This window comes from Bidens hawaiensis, unplaced genomic scaffold (assembly GCF_021521415.1).
Source record: "Bidens hawaiensis isolate Kalapana, Puna unplaced genomic scaffold, B.hawaiensis_p1.1 tig00004109_1, whole genome shotgun sequence".
Classification (NCBI taxonomy): domain Eukaryota; kingdom Viridiplantae; phylum Streptophyta; class Magnoliopsida; order Asterales; family Asteraceae; genus Bidens; species Bidens hawaiensis.
Genome location: NW_027491243.1, coordinates 988,366 through 1,010,937, shown reverse-complemented (window position 1 = coordinate 1,010,937; position 22,572 = coordinate 988,366).

Genomic DNA, 22,572 nt, shown 5'->3' with positions numbered 1-22,572 from the left:
TTAATGGTGAAAAAGAGTTGTATGATGATAGAACCGACCTTGAATTAGACTCAGGAGGCCGGAGAATGGCTGAAACCTTCACGGAAATCGAGGAGGAGACCCTCCCATGGCTGCCGATCGGAAATTAGGAGGATGGAAGCAAGTTAGGGTTTATGTTATAAAAATTTTACACCTAGGCCCTTCCACTTATAAATTATGATGTCTTGGATTAAACGTTAACTAAATAGGCTTACAAGAAAGACAAAGAGGTCCCCGAGGAAGGCCAGATCGAGTCTCAGTAAAAATACAAACTCTACAACACATAGATCCTTTTAACAAAAATTTGCGGGCGTTACAATAATCAAGGAAAACTATGGAATAAAACTCATCAAACATTCCTAAGCATTCATACGCATCAATTAATTATAAATAAATCTTTTACTAAATCATAAAATCCATAACGATAAACAATCCCAAAGTCAAATCAAAACATCAAAGTTGGTTCATCATAAGCCTAGATAGTTCATGCAATTTAGCCTAAGATCTTAAATTTAAGTAAAACAAACAAGTAAGAATTCATGGCGGTAAATAAACGAAAACGAAAGAAATAAAGGATAATTCTTCGACTCCAAAGCGGCCAAAAGCTGATCTCGTAAGCCTCGGAACTACCCAAAATTGGCTGGAACTTTCAGGTATGTTTAAGGGTGAGTTTAGGGGTCTTTAAATAGGAAACATGGTTGCCAAAAATACGAAAGACGGTTAGAAAATTCTGGAAACACCCCCATAGCGCCGCGCTGCAGGCTTGGGCCTCCCCACCGCACGGCGCTCCGGCAAATGGAGGGGGGCTGGCCTAGCCGGTCCGGTTCTCTTCCTGTTCTGGTCTGGTTCGTTTCCTGATGGTTAGGTTCTCCGGTTTTGCTTGTTTTTGCTCATTTTTCGGCCTCTTTTTACCATAATTAAAACCCGAAACCTAAAATATAAAACTATTGTTAGTAGTATACAAATCTTTCAAGAAACCGAACAAAAGTAATAAAATAATAAATAAAATGTACACGGGATTAATGTATATTAAACGTTATATCATTGTCAACACCTCCTCCTTAACAATTCATCCCCACAGCCAATGATAGAAACCAATTTGAGGAGGTCAATCTCCCAATAAAGCCGTAGTGTGGGTTAGGTTCCAAAAATAAGAATAAGAGAAACCAAAGTTGGAATAAGATTCTGAATCGTTTTCTTATTATTTTTCTTAAATGAAAATTAGAATAGGAAAACAAGGCATAGAAATAGGAAAAGATAAAATATAAGGTTGCCACACCCATCTCGCTACAGAATATGCAATCTGCGTTTGGGTAGCAAAGTTCGGTGCCATGGAAGCAATAGTAGTTGGAGTTCTTGACACTGGAAACATTTAGAAGCTTTAAGGAGAACATGGGTAGAAACGTTTGAGATTCCATGTATGGCAGCAAGTGTTTTGGAGATGCAACAAAAGTTGTAGCTGATGGTGGCGATGTGCTTTTCTTGGCTATGGTGTTCGTATTCAAGGCCTTTGGAAGCGGTTTCCTGGCCATTTTCTGTCTACCAGTTGGGATGGGAACAAAGAGTTCGGCAATGGTGTGAGATTCGGGGCTGGTTCGTCATTCGAAGTGGTTAAAAGCGGTGATGGCAACTGTGTGATTTCTTGTTTCGTTGCTGGGGTTTGGTTATTGGTTGGTTTTTGTCGAGGAGGAATCGTAAATTTCTTTAGGGTGGTGGTAAGGTTAATGGTGATTTTTTATGGTGGTGGTGATTAGGTTTGCATGTGTTGCGGTTTAATGCGGTTTTGGGCTAACCAAACTGTTACTTCTGTTTTTGGATTTTTGACATTGTTCAGTTCGTTCTTGGTTTTCGATCTGGTTTTGCTTCGGTTTCATTTTTTTTTTGGCATTTAAAATTGAAAATTTTAGGACGAAAAGAAAGTTGGTCAAAAATAACGAATTTAGGTATAAATAATTTTGTTAATTGTTAACTAATAGACTACTATACATTTGGCCAAAAGTATTTGAGTTACATATTTATTAAATTTTTATAAATTACTTAAAATTTAAAATAGAAAAATAAAATTCTAGAAATTCGTTTCGATTTTTTCGGTATTTATTAGATACAAAACCAGCACCAAACCGCTAATTCGATTTTTACTAAAACATAAAATGAAACAGTAGGTTTTTGTTTCGGTTCGGTTTTCTGGGTATGGATTTTTCGGTTTCTACGGTTTCAGATTGGTTTTTTCCGTTTCTTGTGCAGTCCTGGTCGCGATTGATTCTTTGAGGGAGGAGGCATGAAAGCACCAAATCAATAGAGACCGTATTCGAGATAGACAATCTCCCGATAGACCTATAGAATGGGTTAGGCTCTAAGAACAAGAAAAGAAGAAGAGAAACTGAACTTGAAACAATTTTCTGATTAGTTTTCTAATTATTTTTCTTAAACGAAAATCTTAAATATATATATATATAAATCAAACCTCTCTATTTTTTCTCAAACCACTACATTGCTTTGTTTGTAAATTGTGGTTTCTCATACATTTAACACGAATTCACAGTTATGGGTCTCACCAAACCCATATAGTTAACATCTCATTATATTAAAAAAATAATCTCATCAAATAAATATTTGAAATGAAAATCATATAAAATAGGGATATACTAAAAATTAAAATCCGATTTTTTTTAAAAAAAAGATATTATTTATTATTATGAAACAATTTTATAGTAAAAAAATAAGCTGGTCATGGGTCTCATCAAATCCAGATAGCTTTTAAATGGGTTATAGCGTCTCATTTATTTGTGAAACCCTTTAATCATAAAACCCTAAGTATATTACTAATTTCCTCACAATAAATAAAATTAAAATACAAAAAATATATAAACTAGAAGTGTAAAATGTAAAACAAACCCCGTAATGAAATCCTAATTTAATTTCCCGATATGGATTTAGTTACATTAGCAATTCTTTTTTTTCTTTTTAAGTTTAAGTTAAATGAAAAGTTTCACAAAATATATCCAAATTATAACAAATAAACATATACGAACAAACATAAAAATTAAGTAGATAATCAATTCAAAGTTTCATAAAAAGATGAACATAACCCAACATAAATTAATCAAAATAGGTTCAAGTATATTATTAACTTCTTACAATAAATGAACTAAAATCCAAAAAATTACATTCAAAATAATAGAAACGAAAATAGAACCCCTTAATACAGGGGATAAAAACTAGTTGCAATATATAGGAAGACTGAGACATTGAAATAGGAAAAGGTAATAAAAATGAGGAAACTGATTAGAGTAGATAAGGAAATTAAATAATAAATAAACTTAATTAATGTGTGTTAAACTTAATTAATTTTTATTAGCGTATCATTCAACGTCATCCTGGACCATCGTTGGCACCACCCACCATTATTGATAAGGCCGCCCCCTATCACCCAACAATCAGAACAGCCCAGGCACCCTTTCTTGGATCTTACTCCTTTTGATTCGAAGATGATCCAATGGAATTCTTGTTCTTGAACACCATCGTTACAACCACTATTACACTACTGAAGACAATCCATAAACAAACACACACTTTGATTTGAATACAATCCATAAACAAACACACACTTTGATTTGAATCTGATAACATAGGATTGTGATGATTACAGTCTAATCTGCAACTCTATATAAACTAAACCACAAACCGCGATGGTTTTGTATGCACTTGTTGAGGATATCAATAACTACCAAGCGATTATCAAGGAAACCGGAAATTAAGTTGCCTATCAACATGGCACGGTTTAATCAATGAATACCACAACCAACCCAACAAGTCTTTGTGGCCTATGGCCCAAACCGAAATTAAACAAGCCCTACAATAATTTAAATGCACTTAAAACACAAAGCAAATATAATAAACGAGACCAAACATAGTAGTCAATTCAACTGGGCTACATCACCCCCAAGTTCACTAATCATGTTTTTTTTTTCAATCTTCATATTCCATCATCTTCCATGTCGTTATCAAGAATGATGACCAACTAATAGTTCCTTCTCGTTGATTTTAGTTTCTTGGTTTGTTTGTACAATAGGTACGCCTACTTGTCTGCAAATTGGTGGAAAGTCTCTTACCGTAACGACAATTTTCTTTTTCCATTTCGCTTTTCGCTCTCCTTTGATCATTTGCCACGACTTTTTCAACCTTGTCTGTTCCAACACGCTCTTTCATCACATGGTAGTGCTAATCTATAAGGTGTCACACCTCACCTTAGTGGCCTGGACGCATGACCAACAATTGGTACTGGTGTTGTCAATTCATGAAAGTTTAATTATGCAACAACACTTTCCTTGATTAGAATATTACTTTATACAAATGGGTTTCAGTTCCTTGGAACAATATTTGTCATACTAAGAACGTTCTTGTCTTGCTTGGTAACATAAGAGAATGTTTTTAATTCCTTGGAGCAACTGTTTTTACAGCCTACAAAGAATCATCATGCTTCTCGGACTAGTCCTTTTTTTTGATTATTCTCCGGGTGTGACCAGAAAGAAACCCTAAGGGAACTATTATGCTCATCGGTTAGTCGTATTACCTCTCAGTCTCTCCATTAACTTTAAAGTACTCTAACAAACACCGGTCTCACTATCTCCAAACACTATCTCCAAACACCAGAAAGTGCAAGGGGTAACATAAGAATAATCGACAAGATACATAATAATATTGAAACTAGGGAAATCTATGGAAACCTCCTCCATAAGCGTTTAAACTTAAACACCTACCCTCAAAGACAACTCGACTATCGATCACCTCTCAACTATCTAGATAGGTAGAATACAAAGCTCTAACGAAACACAAAACACTTTTCCTGTCGATCCATACGTCTAGCAAAACCTTAAAATAATCACAAACGCACGTCATCTCCCTAAACATGCATCCTTAATTGAAAGGCATTCAACAAGAAGCATATGGAATGATAATTATTGGTAAACCATAACTAAATACTCATATACATTTGGTCAATTGAAAACATATTGTTTATTATCATGTTAATCCATCAATAGAAACAAAAAAAAACTCAATAAATATTCATTAAACCTAGGTAATTATAAGATTCTAGCGAATAGTCATGTTCAAAAGCATTAAACAAGTCTTATAAAACATATACATAATTGTAATGTTCCTGTTTCTTGACCCAGATCTTTAATTCTTGGTCCCAAACAACTTCTTCACTAAAAAATTGTCAAAAGTATACAAAATTCCCAAACAACTTCTTCACTCAAAAATTGTCAAAAGTATACAAAATTGATGGCTGGAAGAAGTTACTTTTGACTAGAATGTTCAAAACCTTTATCAATTTGTTCATGTTTTTCATATTCATATGACACATTTTTCTATGCCACAAATTTGATTCATTTTCAGGAGCCTTTGAAATAAAGCATGCACCACCCTTGGAAATGGCATCTTTCATATTCAATTCATATAAATTTCCATTTCTTGGTGCAGCCATCATGATCATGTTTGTTATACAAACTCTTGTTTCAAAATATAGCAGGTATTATCATCAAATACAGCCTTATAACTCTTGTCACAGACTTGAGATATGCTTAATAGGTTGTATTGCATATCTTCAGCATGGTACACATTATCAAAATAAAGTTTGCTATTTGTTAACAAACCTTCTACTACAATCTTTCCACCATTTTCATCACTTTCAAATGCTATTGGACCCTCATATTTTTCTTCATAGTTAACAAGTGACCTCTTGTCACAAGTCATGTGCTTGGAAATTCAATATCCATGTAACATACATCAAATATTTCATGATTGGAATGAACTAGATGAATTTGTTGGTAATAATGATTCTTCTTTTGTGTTTTGATTAGGTCTTCTTTTCTTTCCTTTCGTTGCTATTAAGAGAGCATTTGCAGCTATAACAACTTGATGAATTTTTACCATCTTGACTTGATTTAGTTGATGCTGCCTCACTCTTCACTTCTTCAGACTTGATTGAGACCTTATCTTCATTATTGAAATATGTCTTAGTGTCACTGAAGTTAGTCTCTAAAAGAGCAAACTTACCTTCTATATTTACATCCACATTCTCATATTGCTTCACAAATTCCTTCTAATCTTCAAAAACAATCTTGAACAGATTCAAGTATGCCTCTTTATGCTCCTAATCAATTTTTAAAGAGTTAATTATCATTGAAAGCAGGAGCTAAAGACTTTTATTTGTCTTCAGTATTTTACCTCTTTCATCCTTCCAACAATATTACCAATGAAAACTAAATTCTTGAGAAAACTCAGTACTCTTTAACTTCTCATATGTAAACATCTTTTTCAACTCTTCCATCTCAACCCTATATCTTAATTGAAGCCTTAGACCTTCAATACATTTATCTCCTGCGCTTTTAGTATGTTTCTTATAATTCTTTTCACTCTCTTCATACACTTCAGTGATTCTGTTCTTTCTACTAATTTCTGCTTTCAAACTTCCTCTCTCCTTTATCAAATCATCAATCAAAATGTTTAAATTAGAAAGAGAAGGATCAGAAGGTACCTTAGATGAAGAAGATTCTGCTTCGTGCTTGATTTTAGCCATAAGGGAAACATTTGCTCTAGCAATGGCTTCTGCATGGTTACTTCAATAAAAATTGCCATCTTGTTGTTCAAGAGTAACAGCTACATTACCTTGGTTTCTTTGAGGTTGCTAATTTACATTGGGTTGATTTGGGTTGTTTTTTTGTTGATTTGGAGGAGCTTGATTTCACTGTGGAGCAAAATGTTTTGTGGTGGTTGAGGAATTTGTTGGTTGTTTTGTTGTGGTTGGAAATTGTTTTGAGGATAATTTTGTCTGGGTTGAGGATATGGATTTCGATTCTGTTGATGAGTTTGGTTTCTTTAGGCATTGAAGTTGTTCTAGTTTTAGTTGTTATAAAACTGGTTTTGTTTCATTTGGCTCCGATTATTGAATTGCTTTGGAAGATTGCATTCTCTAGCAAAGTGACCTGGCTGTTGATAGTTGTAACAAACAGCCTTGGATTTATCAAATCAAATTTTATCATTAGGTACTGTAAAACTTGATCTTCCAGTCCTATTGTAAAACCTCTTTGTCCTCAATGCTAGCATGGCTGCATACAATGTGATGCCCATATCTTCCAAATCATTTACATCAATTTGTTCAAGGTCCACTTGAATGAAACTTGTATTGATAGGTTCTTGACAACAAATGCATTATATGACTCTGTAAACATAGAGAAAAGTGCCTGATATTCAGGACTTTTTTGTTGAAAAGTAGAACTTGATGACTCTTGAACATTTGGTGGAGGAGCAGGTTCAACATCTTCATTATTTGCACATTAAATCTGGATTGATTTGTGCTTGGATAAGGAGAAGAGGCAACTGGAAAGATTTTGAGCGATTCAACAAATTCTGAAGGTCCTATGATTGGAATTTTTTGGTGAGATCTCACATTTTGGAGCTATTAAGGCATTAGCCACAGGAAAACTTGGCTTATCTTCCTTGATCATGCTGTTTTCAATCATCTCTAACTCAGCAGCTTGAAAAAAAGCAATAACTGCATCCAGATTCATGGTTGGAAAATTTGTTTTCTGTTGATAAACTTAGCTATAGTGTACCATTCACCGGATAATGAACAAAGAAGTTTCTTGTTGAGATCATTATCAGTAATCTGTAGATCAGTTGTTCTGATCTCATTAAAAATTGTCATAAACCTCTATAAAACTAAGCTTAATCTTTCATCAGGTTTAAACTTAAACCTATTAATTTGTTGCTTGAGTTTGTGATTCTTGATCTCTTTTAGCTCAACGTTACCTTCAAACATATCAATTACTACATCATACATTGCTTTTGCTGAAACACGATGTTCAACACTTGTCAAAATCTCCCATGAAAGACCCAATTTCAACATAGATAACGCCTTTTCATCTCTCCTTCTTATAGTTCTTTCAGCAGCTTAATTTGGTATTGCACCTGCTTCAGGTTCATAAGGGCCTTCTTTGATGGATTGCCAAACATCAGGGTCATTGTAGCTAACTGCTGCTTGAAACATTAATTTCCATTTGATATAAATTTGATTAACCTATCAACCTTAGAATTTTGTTATTTGACACCTCTTGATCCAAATTCATTTTTGTTTGATTTTTGAAAGATCTTCTAGAAATTTAAACAAATCTTTTTTTGTTTTTGATTTTTTGGTTTTGAAAACAGAAATAACTCAAAAATTACTAGTAAAATTTTAAAATACCAAAATACTAAACAAACTATCTAGAACTGATAATACCAAGTCACATCTAAAACAATCAAGTGTTAAAAATAGATTCAAATCAAGATTTAAAAGAAAATAATCAGTAAAATGACATAAATCTAGGATTAGAATACTTTTAAACTTTCAATTTCAACAGATCTAGAACAAAATAAACAACTTAGTGACGTCACTGGCCAATGGATGTCATCATCATCTTCATTCTTCAAAATTTCAACCCAACTTGCAGAGATCTAGTGTTGAAAACCGATTTTCAGTAGCTCAAATGTTCTTCAATGAGCTAAACCAGCTCTAATACCACTTTTTAGGACTATTAGTATCATGATTCAAAACAATAGAAATGGACAAGAACACACACGAGACTGAAAATAACGAAAAACACCAATGATAGCCTATTAAAATATTTCTATTATCATGTACGCCATTCAATGAGGTACGAATAGAATATTAGGGTTTCTAGGAATGTCGACTATAGAAAATAATTCAGGTATTATGCATAAATTCTGAGGTCATAGGTGTCCCATCAATGCTAACAATCATTCTATTTATAGGGAACCTCACATTCCTCTACAAACTCTAATCATTAAAGAAACAATATAAAAATATGCAAGTGTAAAAGGTCTTCGAGGCAGCTTTATCATTGACGAGCTCCTTTGACCTTTTAATCTTCAAGTATGCTTGGGATTTACTTCGAGCAAGCAAGTACTTAGAATATATGCAACAGGAAAATATTTATCTCAAGGAAGCTTCATATTCACAATCAAAGCCAAACTTTGCTTGGCATAACCACCACGAGCAAAGGAATCCTTAGTTGGATCACTTCAGTCTCTAACTTAGTCTTTATTTGAGAAACCAAATATGCTCAGGTATTGTAGGTTAGCTTGAGACTGAACCTTCCTGGGAGTGACACTTCGATAAATTCCACAAACTCCCTACTAGAATGCTTGTGATCTCTTCATTAACCTTGCATCTTGCTAGACCCACTAAGTTGCTCGAAAACTTAGTTTAAGCAGCGCTCTTCAACAGCTTTACTCGATAGCTGCTCTTGTTTGCTCAAGGACATTCCTTGCTCGACAAAGTGTAGTCTGCTCGGACTAAACTCTTAGATGATTTCAGAAGAACTATCTTGCCCGGTGTAGGATATCTTTCTCGAGGAAGTAAAATCTTGCTCGGAGTGCATTGACTTGCTAGTATTCCATACTTAGTTATTACTAGGAAGGTTACGAATATTTCAATCACTCTACAGACCCAAAAACCTATAATTTATTACTATTATTGATATTATTATTAGGGGCAATTTAGTCATTTTAGGCAGTCTTAACCAATAATTTTAACATAGTTAGCAGTTAAGGACCACCATCGTTTCAAAAGTCATATATCTAGACCACCTTATTAATACTTTTAAACTATTAGAACCAAGTGAATAATTAGTTAAGTTTCAAGTCAAGCACACCTTGTCATGGAATTTAAATTTCATTTCATTCAAATTCTTATGAATTCCACAAATCGAATATGCCGTGTCAGTGAATGTTGATCTATGGCTTCTTTGTCATCATATACATTACTTAGTAAACATAAATTGCCCCCACAAACAAGTATTTCTAAACTTATGTGAGAGCTTGACCTAGGATCTAGTCTTCGGATATGAACATGATTAACATGATTATGCTGTGAATTATGTTATGGAAGGTATGATTAAGTTAACAAATGAAAAGTATAGGTTGAGAGAGAATTTTGGCAGTGTAACAGTAAGGGATACCTTAGAATTGAACTTCGTTAATTTACAAATTAGTACACAGGTATAAATAGGAGACGACCTCATTCGTTAGACATATGAACATGATTAACATGATTACGCTGTGAATTACGTTATGGAAGGTATGATTAAGTTAACAAATGAAAAGTATAGGTTGAGAGAGAATTTTGGTAGCGTAACAGTAAGGGATACTTCAGAATTGAACTTCGTTAATTTACAAATTAGTACAGGGGTATAAATAGGAGACGACCTCATTCGTTAGACATACCTAGCGAATGAGTGTTCCTCACTATGCCATTCATTCTACAAACTGTAACGAATGGCTAACATACGTTACCTATCTTATGCTACTCATTCGATAAACAATCCTTAACGACTGAGACAAAATCGTGGGGACTCGTTCGTTATTGCAACACAAATGAATGAGTCTTATATTATTTACCAAAATGACCCCTATACATTAAACTAATATCAAAATACTTTATACAAAGACCAAGATGCCAAAACGATACATTTCCAAACTCCCCTCGTCTCGAGCTCTTGTAACTTCAATACTTTACACCTTGAATCTGCTAGTCTTCCAGTCAGCACAGCAATGAATTACAAATGTGTGACATACTCGAACTACTCTTGGAATTGCATAGCCTTCTCTTTATCTTTCATGTTCGCCAATTTGATCCAATTCTTGAATAAAACCACGTTGACGGACTCATACAGGTTGACTAGCCACATGGGATCTATTACACGTATGAATTCAGTCTTCAGTCCAGATCCTAAAACAATCACCGTCTCGCCGGTCTTGTTGTCGTAGTACCAACTATTAAACTTCTTGTAAATACTTTAGGGAAAAGTCTTTAAAGGAACTTTGTTTAACATCCAAGGTGGGTTTTACTTTGCGCACAACTTTCTCCAACCGATGCGTCGATCAATCTCATCCACGTACTACCGTGTTGGCACCTATGGCTTGAAAAACTTAAACCCATAATTTACATCAGGTAGTAGATAGCGATAGAGCCAGTCCTCCATTTGATTACCACCACGATTCATTAAAGGTTTCCGTGCTAATGTACGAATGTCCCAATATGGCATGGTAAACACGTCAGCAGCATGTCTGAAGTATTGCAAACCGTTTTCCCATTTCAGAATGCATAATTTAAGCGTCAGTTTGTATATCCATGAAATTATATCTACCTTCACCATCTTTACCTCAACGAAATTCTTCATATGATATGTCGATTCTCGAGCCTTTGATTGTAGATAATCTTCTTTTTCCGCATATCACAGGGCTTCGATCATCTTGTTTGTTTTCTTCATGATGTGCGTGAACATACCATCAGTCTCTGATACTTTAGATTTCAACTTTTCTTTCTCCTTCTCTTTCTGTAAACGTACTAATATCATAGTACTGTAGTTGATTGTGTGTATATATATATAAATATTATCTGTATATCTATTAACTTTTGAGTTTGGGGTCTCGCCGGAAGCAACCTCTCTATCTTTAAGGATAGAGGTAAGGTGTGCCTACATCCCACCCTCCCCAGACCCTATTTATGATAGCCTAGGCTATTTGTGGTGGGAAATACTGGGTATGTTTGATTGATTGATTGATTGATTTTATGTAAATGTTCTTTAGCTGCTTGAAAATGTTCTATTGTAAAGAACGGAATCCCCTCATCTGAGTTGCCTTGAGTAAACAAGTTAGGGTATTCCTCAGCTGTCACGTCCTCCATCTCTATATCATCATACTCAAAATTAGTATTCCCTGAAGGAATACTCTTATCAAGCCGTACCTCATCCGTATTGACAACTTCAACATACTCCTCTCTTTCCAACTTATCTACCACTTCTTTGTTTAAATTAAGAAGTAAAGCGATTTGTTATTTCATTAATGAATGCTCAACAAACTCGCCTTCTTCAATTTCATCTTCGTCCGCCATACTACGTACAACCCTGTTTTCATCAACGAATAACAACATTCTGACCTTTAAAGTGTTAATGGGTTACACCTCAGTAGTATCATGGTACACCACCAGCTCTTTTCCCGAAGACTGCCCCTTGGTAGGCATATGACTACATTTTAAGGCACCTGATTGCTGATCTACACCTCCTGCCTTAGAATCCTTCTCTTGATCATCATCCTTTATCTTCTTCAACATATCATCCTTGCATGTCAACTATAGGATGATCTCGCCCTATTTCTCGATCATCTCCCCTTGAGCAGCAAACAAGTGCCCTCAGTTCTTTGTTCTCCTTTTGCAGGTATTGTAAACCCCTCATCATTCGTGTTTGATCGGCCCTCATCGAATCTTGAAACTATCTATCAGCAGCCATCTGATTTTCCTGCATATGAATCAGATTCAGCAACTGAAACATCTGATACCGAACTGGCAGGTTGTAGAAGTTTAGATGAACTAGCTGCATAGGACCCTGGGGCCTATTAAGACATGAACGAATAGTCTGTTCTTAGCATCAGCGTTGCAGTTATAGATGGACTAGTCGTAGCCGGAACTTGCTGCAGAGACAGAATCAGAGATAGCATAGATCCAGGAATCTCTATAAAGCGTGGATCTTTGGAGTTGTAATAATTGTAGCCACCGGTGTACTCGGAGTAGTAGTAGCTTAGGTAAAAGAAATATCAACAGGAATAGAACTAGCAGTAGAAGTCACTGCCTATTGTGGATCTTGAATAAATACTCCAGAACCTCATCTGGATCTTGCTTTGGCTCATCTATCGCAATCACTTTTCCCTTAGGCTTTCTTTTTAGTGCCACATCACCACCATCACGACCCAGTGGTCCAACATTTCCACCATCACCTCCACCTTCACGCTCAAAATTGGAATCATCATGTATCCAACGATCATTAGGTGGAGCTTCATAGCTCTCCACAGCCAACTGACAAGTCAAATGTTTATATTTTGGTCAGGTATTCTCTATATGACCTCTATATGTCTAAATTCTCTTCATCATGTCTTCATTCATGTGATTAAGCTGAATTATATCATCTGACAACTCTGGGTCTCGCATAGGATTAGGTGCGAGGTGGTTGATAACCATATGTAGAAATCGAGGATACATAAGAAATTTATTGGACCTCGTAGTGCAGCACTCCTTCAGGTGATAGAACACTGTCTCTGAGTAGTTGAACTCGATATTGATCTACGAAACCGATATCGATCTACTATCTTAGCCATGCAAACAAAGTTTTCTTGCTAGTTATCACATGAATCGTTAGATTCTGTTTCCGATTCCTCACTTTCTTCCAATAATTTATCAACCTTTTCCTTCTCAAGCTTCTTAACTCGGTCAAACACAGCCAAGTTAACTTGATTTCCTATGGTCGATACATTACCAAGCAACTTTTGTGACCAATCAATGCTCTCTTGTGCTATCATTACCTATAACAACCCCCCCCCTTCACGTGCACCCCAAGTTTTGCAATATCAGCCCCAGATTTAGGTTTCTCCTTGGACAACTCAGAGTTATTCCTTTCTTGGCTTGTCACACTCCTTGGCAAAATGGCCAAATTCCTGGCAATTGTAGCACTCAACTTTTAATTTATCAAAGCCGATCCTCTTGCTCATGGCAGGCAAGTCTTTCCCAGTCCTTTGCATAAATTTCTTGATCTTACAGACTATCATTTCATGTTCCATTTGAGATCCATGAGTTCATGATCATCAGGGTCGACTTGATCATAATCTTCATCGGTTATGTCACAGTTGGCTACTTGGCATCCCATCAATCTCTCATACGATGCCATAAAGGCAGCTATGAAAGCAAAATGCTTCTCGGTTTCTTTCATATTCACATTTGGTGGTGGTGATACATTAGAAACTTGACAAGTAGCACCAGCATACCCAGATGCACCAGAAAGTACGTTAGGCTCAGAAGCAGCTTCACGAGTTATATCAGAAGTTGCTTGAGAATAAAAAGCAGTGATAGGAACAGAAGCACTCTTATTCACTAGGTTTGATCCACCATACAACGTGGGATCCTAGTTTCCTTTTGAAGAATTCTGACACTTAAGCTCAAACTCCCTCTCTTCCAACTTCTGTATGAAATCCATTGGAGTCCGGACTTTATTTCTAAAGTGAGAACCATCAAGTTGAATAGAAAGGAGGTAGTGAATTATTCAATGTGTCAATAAGATCACTGTTAACTGGAAGCATAGAGAATTTGCTCATTTCAGCATTCAGGTGACAGAATCTTGTTATCAGCTCTCCAACTATTTCTCCAGTGATAAGGTTAAGGTTCCTGAACTAATACTTTAACATTGACTTTTTGCTCTCCTTTGTATTTCTCATGCTTCTTGTCTACAAAGCTTGTTACAAAGGAGCACATAGCTTAATGTGACTAAACTGGTGAAAGATATGCTCGGGTAAAGCCATGGTTAATTTGGAATAAGATTTAGTTTCAATCTCATAAGTTTTCTTCTCCCCGGGAGACATCTGAGAGAATAATTTTTCATAATTTCCAAGAGTGATATAGTTGACTGTTTTTGGTACATTTGCAACCTTTAAACTGTGCACACACTCTGGATGTACGGCACCCAAATGAGCTCGGAATCTTAATCCCATTTAGGAAAATCACACGAGTTGTTAAGTCTAGGACATTTCATGTGAGATCCGATCTCAGCATCAACATTCAACATTTGTTGCATTATTGCGTTCTAAGAGGCAAGAGCATAAAAGTTTGCCATTATGACAAAATTTGAAAGTTTAGGGTTTAAATTTGACAATCTTAGAAAGGTTCAAGTAATGAATGAGAAGGAGAAAGCTTAACGAATGAACCCCAAAAGAAATTACTTTAACGAATGTCAAACGAATGAAGATGGAACGAATAAGCAGGAACGAATGAGGAGTAATAACAAATGAATAGAAACAATGTAGCTAATGAGTAGGGACGAATGGATGTTTAAAGTGAATGAGTTTAGTAACGAATGGGGAATAGTGTAATGAATGGATGAACAGTTGAACGACTGAATTGTTAAAAGCGGTTACAACAACTTTTTAACTGTTTAAAGAATGTATTCAAAGAATAACGAATGAATTCATTGTCATCTTCAAATTTCCAGTTTCAAACTTGAACAAACTTATCCAAACTCATCCAAAACTCAACCAAGTCACACACATCAACACTCAAACTACTCACAACAAACACATTCTGAACAAATATGTATCAATCCAAACCTCAAACTCATCCGAAATGCAGTCCAATTTGACTTATAATACTTTTAAAAAATCAATAACAATTCCCACCAAAATCAAAACCTTGATTAATGACTGAATTAACACAATTAAATGATAATGAAAGATCACTGATCGTTCCAAACATTCCTAAATACAATTCAGTAACATTCATCATCATTACGACTTCAATTTCTTAATTCTAAGTTTCAATAAAGTCTGAGAATCAAATTAGATCAATAAAATATTAATTAACACTCAAAACATGAATCAATTGATACTCTTAAAGTTTATAATCGCATTGCATTAGACTAAAGGCTTTGATACACTTGGGAAAGGTCGATCTATGATCTTGACTTTCGATATCAACACGATTAACATGATTACGTTATGAATTACATTATGGAAGGTATGATTACGTTAATGAATGAACAATATAGGTTGAGAGAGAATTTTAGCAACGTAACAGTAAGGAATACTTTAGAAATGAACTTCGTTAATTTACAAATTAGTACATTGGTATATATAGGAGACGACCTCATTCGTCAGACATACCTAACGAATGAGCGTTCCACGCGCCATGCCATTCATTATACAAACTATAAAGAATGGCTTACATATGTTATCTATCGTACGTTACTCATTCGTTAAACAATCCATAATGAATGAGATAAAATCAGGAGGACTCATTCATTATTATAACACTAACGAATGAGTCTTACATTATTTACCAAAATGACCCCTATACATTAAACTAATATCAAAATACTTTATAAAAACACCGAGACACCAAAACGATACACTAACAAGTTATTTTAAATTAGCTTTGGCATTACACACACGCTAGGAATATTAGTTATAATTACAGTTTTTTAAGTGTGTTCTTATGTTTCAAATGATTATTTGATCGATGGATGCATGTCTTCCAGCTTCAAATGCAACTAATTTGCTTTGACAATCAATATCGCATCATCTTGTTCTTTATCTGTAATTTTTCAATTGGCATATCATTTATAGTGGCAACTCTTAACATTCATCTTAGCATCATAGGCGTCTTTACGAATGCAATATGTGTCGGAATTATTGGTGCTATATACATGGTAAAAACCTTGAAAGAAAATATGGTGAACCCTTGAAAGACAACAATTCTTATGGATATGGGACAAAAATGGTAGTTTATGGCGACATGTTTTTTATGGAAACCTAATTCATAGCCGTTGGTAGAGATGTTTGGGTTTTCTTAGGTCTTGGGATGATAAAAATGGGTTCATGTGTTGGAACCGTTCTTGGCGGTGGTATTAAGGTTGTTACTAGTTTTAGAGTTGATGGAGGCAGCTCTGATTAGGGATGTGGTGGTGTGTGGCGTTTCGAGGTGTGTGGCTTCTTGAATTGCCATGGAATAATTGTAGTGCTGCCACTATTCGAGTAGATTTAGCAAGGCTAGGTCATCACGCAACATAGGAGGCATCATGAAATGAAAGCAACAAATTATTGAAGACCTTTAAAGTTGGTTAGGCTGTAAAAAGAAGAAAGAAGAAGAGAAACTGACTTGGGATAAGTTTCTGATTTTTTTCTCAAAAAAGATTATAATTTATAGGAAAACAATACATAAAAATAGGAAACTTAAACAGTAAGGAAACCTATCTAAATGACAATAGGGAAAATTAATAATAGGTAAACATAATTAATTACTTTGCTTGAAAAAAAGGTCTTTTATATCATAATATAGATAAAATTATGGTCATATGGGTTGCTCACTATCAGTAAATACGTCATATTTTCAATCTTGTTACAATATGTTTCATCTAACTAGATCTACGTCATCTCAACTATACATTTAATCGTTTTGACATATGGTTAGACTTTTACGAAAGACCATTTTTTTATCATACATATGCATACATGTTCAATGCAAAACATTAAATTTTGCGAGAAAAATAACAAACCTAAATGATTAATTTTTCTAACAATTGTTCGTGTATATATATATATATATATATATATATATATATCTGTGTGTGTAGTGTTTGAATCAAATACAAATTAATTAACATGCTAACTGTGAGAATCAACTAATATAGTTATATAGTTATATATACAACATAGTCTAATTATAGGGTGGTCACTACTAGAAAATTGAGCAATTGCCACCAAATTTTGCCTCCGAAGAAAAACGGTAGCAAATTTAGCGACCGATTTAGCAAATTTGCTACCGAAAATGCCAATTACTTGAAACGATGGCTAAACGGTAGAAGATTTTGCTTCCGTTTATTTTTTATGGCTAAGCGGTCGGAGTTTTTGCAACCGATGGCTAGGCGGTCGGAGATTTTGCAACCGGTGGCTAGGCGGTCGGAATTTTTTGCAATTGTTTGGCTAGGCGGTCGGAGTTTTTGCACCCGATGGCTAGGCGGTCGGAGCTTTTGCAACCGATGGCTAGGTGGTCAGAGTTTTATTGCAACCGTCGGTAACAAAATGTTATTATTAGTTAAAGATTTTATGACTGTTTATTTTCGGTGGCAAACTTGTGAGAAAAGTTTTAGTTGAGACCGTTTTAGTGGTTGCAAAATAGTTTAAATGTAAACCGCTACCGGTCTTACCGATAGCACAGGTTAAAATTTAAACGATTAAAAATAAAACAAGTGGGCGATAAAAAGAAGCCATTAAATGACCACATATCGCTCCTGTTTCCGATTAGGATTCGCTCGACATATCTCTCCAATTTCCGATTAGATTAGGGTTCGCTCTGATTTCAGTCCGAATTCTGATCTCGCAGACTACAAATTGAAAGGTTTGTCGATTGGTTCCACACACTTGTGCTTTGTGTACGATTTAGGTTTATGTAATGAACTACTCACTCAAATAATCAAAAGATTGAGTTTATTTAAAACTGAGAATTAGGGATGGGAAGAACAGAGTACAAAGAAAGAGATGGGAGTAACAAATTGCCTACCTCATGATCACTCAATAATTACATTAAATAGAAATATCCTAACAGAATTCTGTTAGGTCATGGCACCCATAATGTGGTCCTGAAATTTCTTTGGTTGCACTTTAATTCTTTCACTTTTTCTTTGTTGGACTTGACCCATTTTTGGTGTGTTACCAGTCTGCTTATCTATCGGACTCATGACAATACTGCCCCCATTAGAACCCATCTTGTCCTCAAGGGGTAAATTAGGAAATTGTTGTTCGAGCTGGCTAGTATCCTCCCAAGTGGCTGCTTCCACTGGTAAACTGTCCCATTGCACTAAACTTTGAGGAACAAGCTGATTACCTTTGTAAATAGTCCTGGTTTGCAGCACTTTCAATGGTTGGAGGATGATGGTAGAAGCAGAATCCACCAAATGTAAAGGGGTAACTTGATGAATTGGTTTACCGATGCACTTTCGAAGCAACGACAAGTGAAAAACGGGATGTATTTTAGCAGTAGCCGGTAAGTCTAGTTTGTAAGCTACAGGTCCGATCTTGGCGATGACCTGGTAAGGACCAAAATATCGATGACTAAGCTTGTGATGTCGTTGGAATCGGGTAGATCCTTGGCGGTACGGTTGAAGTTTCACATAAACCCAGTCGCCAACCACAAATTGTACATCACGTCGGTGTTTGTCAGCAGCCAATTTCATGCGTGATTGAGCCTTGAGAAGATTGCTTTTCAACAAAGTTAATACATTATCTCTTTCCAGAAACTGTTCCTCCAATGTAGGATTAGTGGTTGAATCCCGCAAATATCGAGTAATAGATGGAGGTTTCCGACCATACAATATCTCAAAAGGAGTCATTTGGGAAGATGTTTGGTGTGAAGTATTATACCAAAACTCAGCCCACGGTAAAAATTGCAGCCATTTTTGCGGATGATCTGCTACATAACAACGGAGATACATTTCTAAACAACGATTAAGCGCTTCGGATTGCCCGTCCGTTTGAGGGTGGTAGGCGGTACTAAACTTGAGAGTGGTACCGTATACCCGATGTAATTCTTTCCAAAAATCCGTCAAGAAACGGGCATCTCTATCAGTGAAAATGGTCAAAGGAATACCATGTAGGCGAACTATTTCATTAATAAAAGCAGTCGCAACATAAATGCTATTAAAGGAAGACGGTAGAGCAATAAAATGACCATATTTTGACAAAACGGTCAACCACAACCATAATGACCGTTTTACCTTGCGAGACGGGCAAACATGTTATGAAATCCATAGCGATATCTTCAAATACCACTTGAGGAATCAGAAGCGGTTGAAGTAATCCTCCCGGAGCTAAAAACGAAGGCTTTGTTTGTTGACAAATATGGCAATGAGCAATAAATTGTTTGACATCAGCCCGCATTTGTTTTCAATAAAACGTGGATGACAAACGTTGATACGTACGAATCACCCCCGAGTGCCCGCCAAAAGCCAACGAATGAAATTCTGTGAGTAATTGCTGTTTTAAAGCCGGATTATTTGGAACCATCAAACGACCTCTGAATAATAAGAGCCCGTTCTTAAGCGAATACTCTGGAAAATTGGCAGGATTGGATGCGCAACGCTGCATTAAGGCAGTGAGTTCGAGGTCGGTTTGGGCTGCCAAGGATAAGTCTTGCAATAAGGACGGAACGGGTGCAGAAATTGCCATAAGATAACCAACAGAAACCCGTGATAACGCGTCAGCAGCTCCGTTTTGGTTGCCCGGTCGATAGACAATGTCAAAGTCAAATCCCAGAAGTTTGCCCAACCATTTTTGCTGCTCCGGGGTTTGGATGACCTGATCTTGGAGACGTTTTAAAGACTGCTGATCAGTCAAAATAGTAAATTTATGGCCCAACAAATATTGTCTCCACTTAGCAATGGCTTGCGTGATGGCGTACATTTCCCTATGATAAGTAGATGCCTGTTGCATTCGAGGACAAAGCTTCTTACTAAAATAGGCTAGAGGATGTTTATCTTGGGACAAAACAGCCCCGATTCCATTTCCAGATGCATCCGTTTCGATGGTAAAGGGTTTAGAGAAGTCGGGAAGTCGAAGAATAGGTGTAGAACAGAGCAGTGATTTAAGTTGCTGGAAAGCTTGTAGTGTGGTGGGAGTCCATGAAAAGGCATCCTTCCATAAAAGATCAGTTAGAGGACCGACAATGGAAGCATAATTTTTTATGAAGCGTCGGTAATAACCGGTAAAACCCAAAAAACTTCGAACATCTTTAACATTTTTAGGAACCGACCATTGTTGAATGGTACTTATTTTGTCGGGATCGACCGCAACCCCTTGAGACGAGATGATATGTCCCAAGTAAGCAACTTGGTTTTGGCCAAAAGTGCACTTAGATAACTTGGCAACCAACTTATGAGTGAGTAACAACTGTAATGTAAGACGAATGTGGTGTAAATGATCTTCCCATGTCTTACTGTATATTAAAATATCATCAAAAATACTAATATGAATCGACGAAGAAATGGGCGGAACACGTCATTCATAAGACTTTGGAGCGTGGAGGGGCATTCGTAAGCCCGAAGGGCATGACTAAAAACTCGTAGTGTCCGTCATGGGTACGAAACGCTGTTTTCATTGCATCCCCATTCGCGATGCGAATTTGATGATAGCCGGCTAGTAAATCAAGCTTAGAGAAATAATGGGCCGCGTGTAACTCATCGAATAACTCATCGATGGAAGGTATAGGAAATCGATCCCGGACTGTAATAGAATTTAAAGCTCGATAATCGACACAAAATCGCCACGTGCCATCTTTCTTACGAACCAAAATAACTGGAGACGAAAAGGCACTTGTTCTAGGACGAATGATTCCTTGGTGAAGCATTTCTTGAACCAACCGTTCGATTTCTTGCTTTTGAAAATGAGGATATCGATACGGTCGTACCGAAACCGGTTTACTAGCCGGAAGTAACTCGATATGGTGATCATGGGACCGGATTGGAGGTAAGCTTTTTGGTGCAGTAAAGACATTCGTAAATTGAGTCAAGATAGCCTGCAATTCTGGAGGATAATCGGGTGGTTTGTGGTCTGGTGGAACAAGGGTCAAATGAAATAGTTGACCAATGCTATCGGATCGCACTAGCTGTCGGAATCCGTTGAAATGAATCGCTTGAGCTACGGGAGTTGGATCACCTTGCCATTTAATCCGATTTCCTTGGTAAGAAAACTCAAAAACCGATGTCGAGTAATCAGTGACCACCGGCCCGAGTGTAGCTAGCCATGATACCCCTAAGACCATATCCCACCCTTGTAATGGTAACACATAAAAATCAACAATAATTGTTTGCCCCTGAATTACCAATTCCACTTTCTTGGCCAAGCCGGAACAAGGAAGTCTTTCGCCACTGCCTACTAATACCGAAAATGGTTCAATGGACTCGATCGTGAAATTAAGAAATGTAGCAATTCGAGTTTGCACAAAACAGTGGGTGCTGCCCCCGTCTAAGAGAACCTGAACTGATTTCCCGTGAACGGAAACCGTGAAACGCAACGTGGTGGAAGAACACCCACTAGACAAGGCATTATACGAAATAGCAAACTGAGTTTGAACTCCCTCTAATTGAAGTTTTTCAGCGAACATAGAATCCGTACCTTCGCATGACGGAAAAGCCGAAGAACCACCCGGATCTAGTAAGTCTTCATCGAAGAAAAGAAGTTGGGGCGTCGCTTTACATTTATGGTCCCATGTATATTTTTCGTCACATCGATAGCACAAACCTTGAGATATTTTCTGAGAGATTTCAGCCGGAGTCAATCGTCGAAACCCTACCTTAGATGTTGTGGTCGGAGACGGCAATGGTTTGCCTGGAACAGGTGCGGTGATCGGAGCATCAGAATAAGCCAATTTAGGAGTCGGTAATAAGGGTTTAGATGAGCCCAAAGAAACCCGGCCCAAGCCCTTCTCAACTGGATCCGTTGCTCATGTAATTGAGACTTATCCATTGCATCTTCCAGAGTAACAGGCCCATGAATAATGACAGACTGCTTAATATCGTACCGAAGACCCGAAATCCAGCAGCTAATCAGAAATTCCTCCGGTAACGGCATAGTGCGATTGGAGATAGCTTCAAATCGGGCACGATAATCGGCGACAGTAGTCGTTTGTTGAAGCTTAGCTAACTGACCCTCTGGTTTCTCGAGATCGTTAGATCGGAAAAGCCGCTTAACAACCTTAGTAAAGGCGTTCCATGTGGAGATACGGTGATGACGTTGCACCCAATCATACCAATCAGCAGCGGCTTCATCCAAATAAAAAGAAGAAATAATCAATCGATCCAGATCTGGAATGGAATAGAACTCAAAATAACGCGATGCTTGAGCCACCCATTGTTCCAGATGAATGCCGTTGAATCGTGCCAGATACACCGGCGCTGGTTTGTG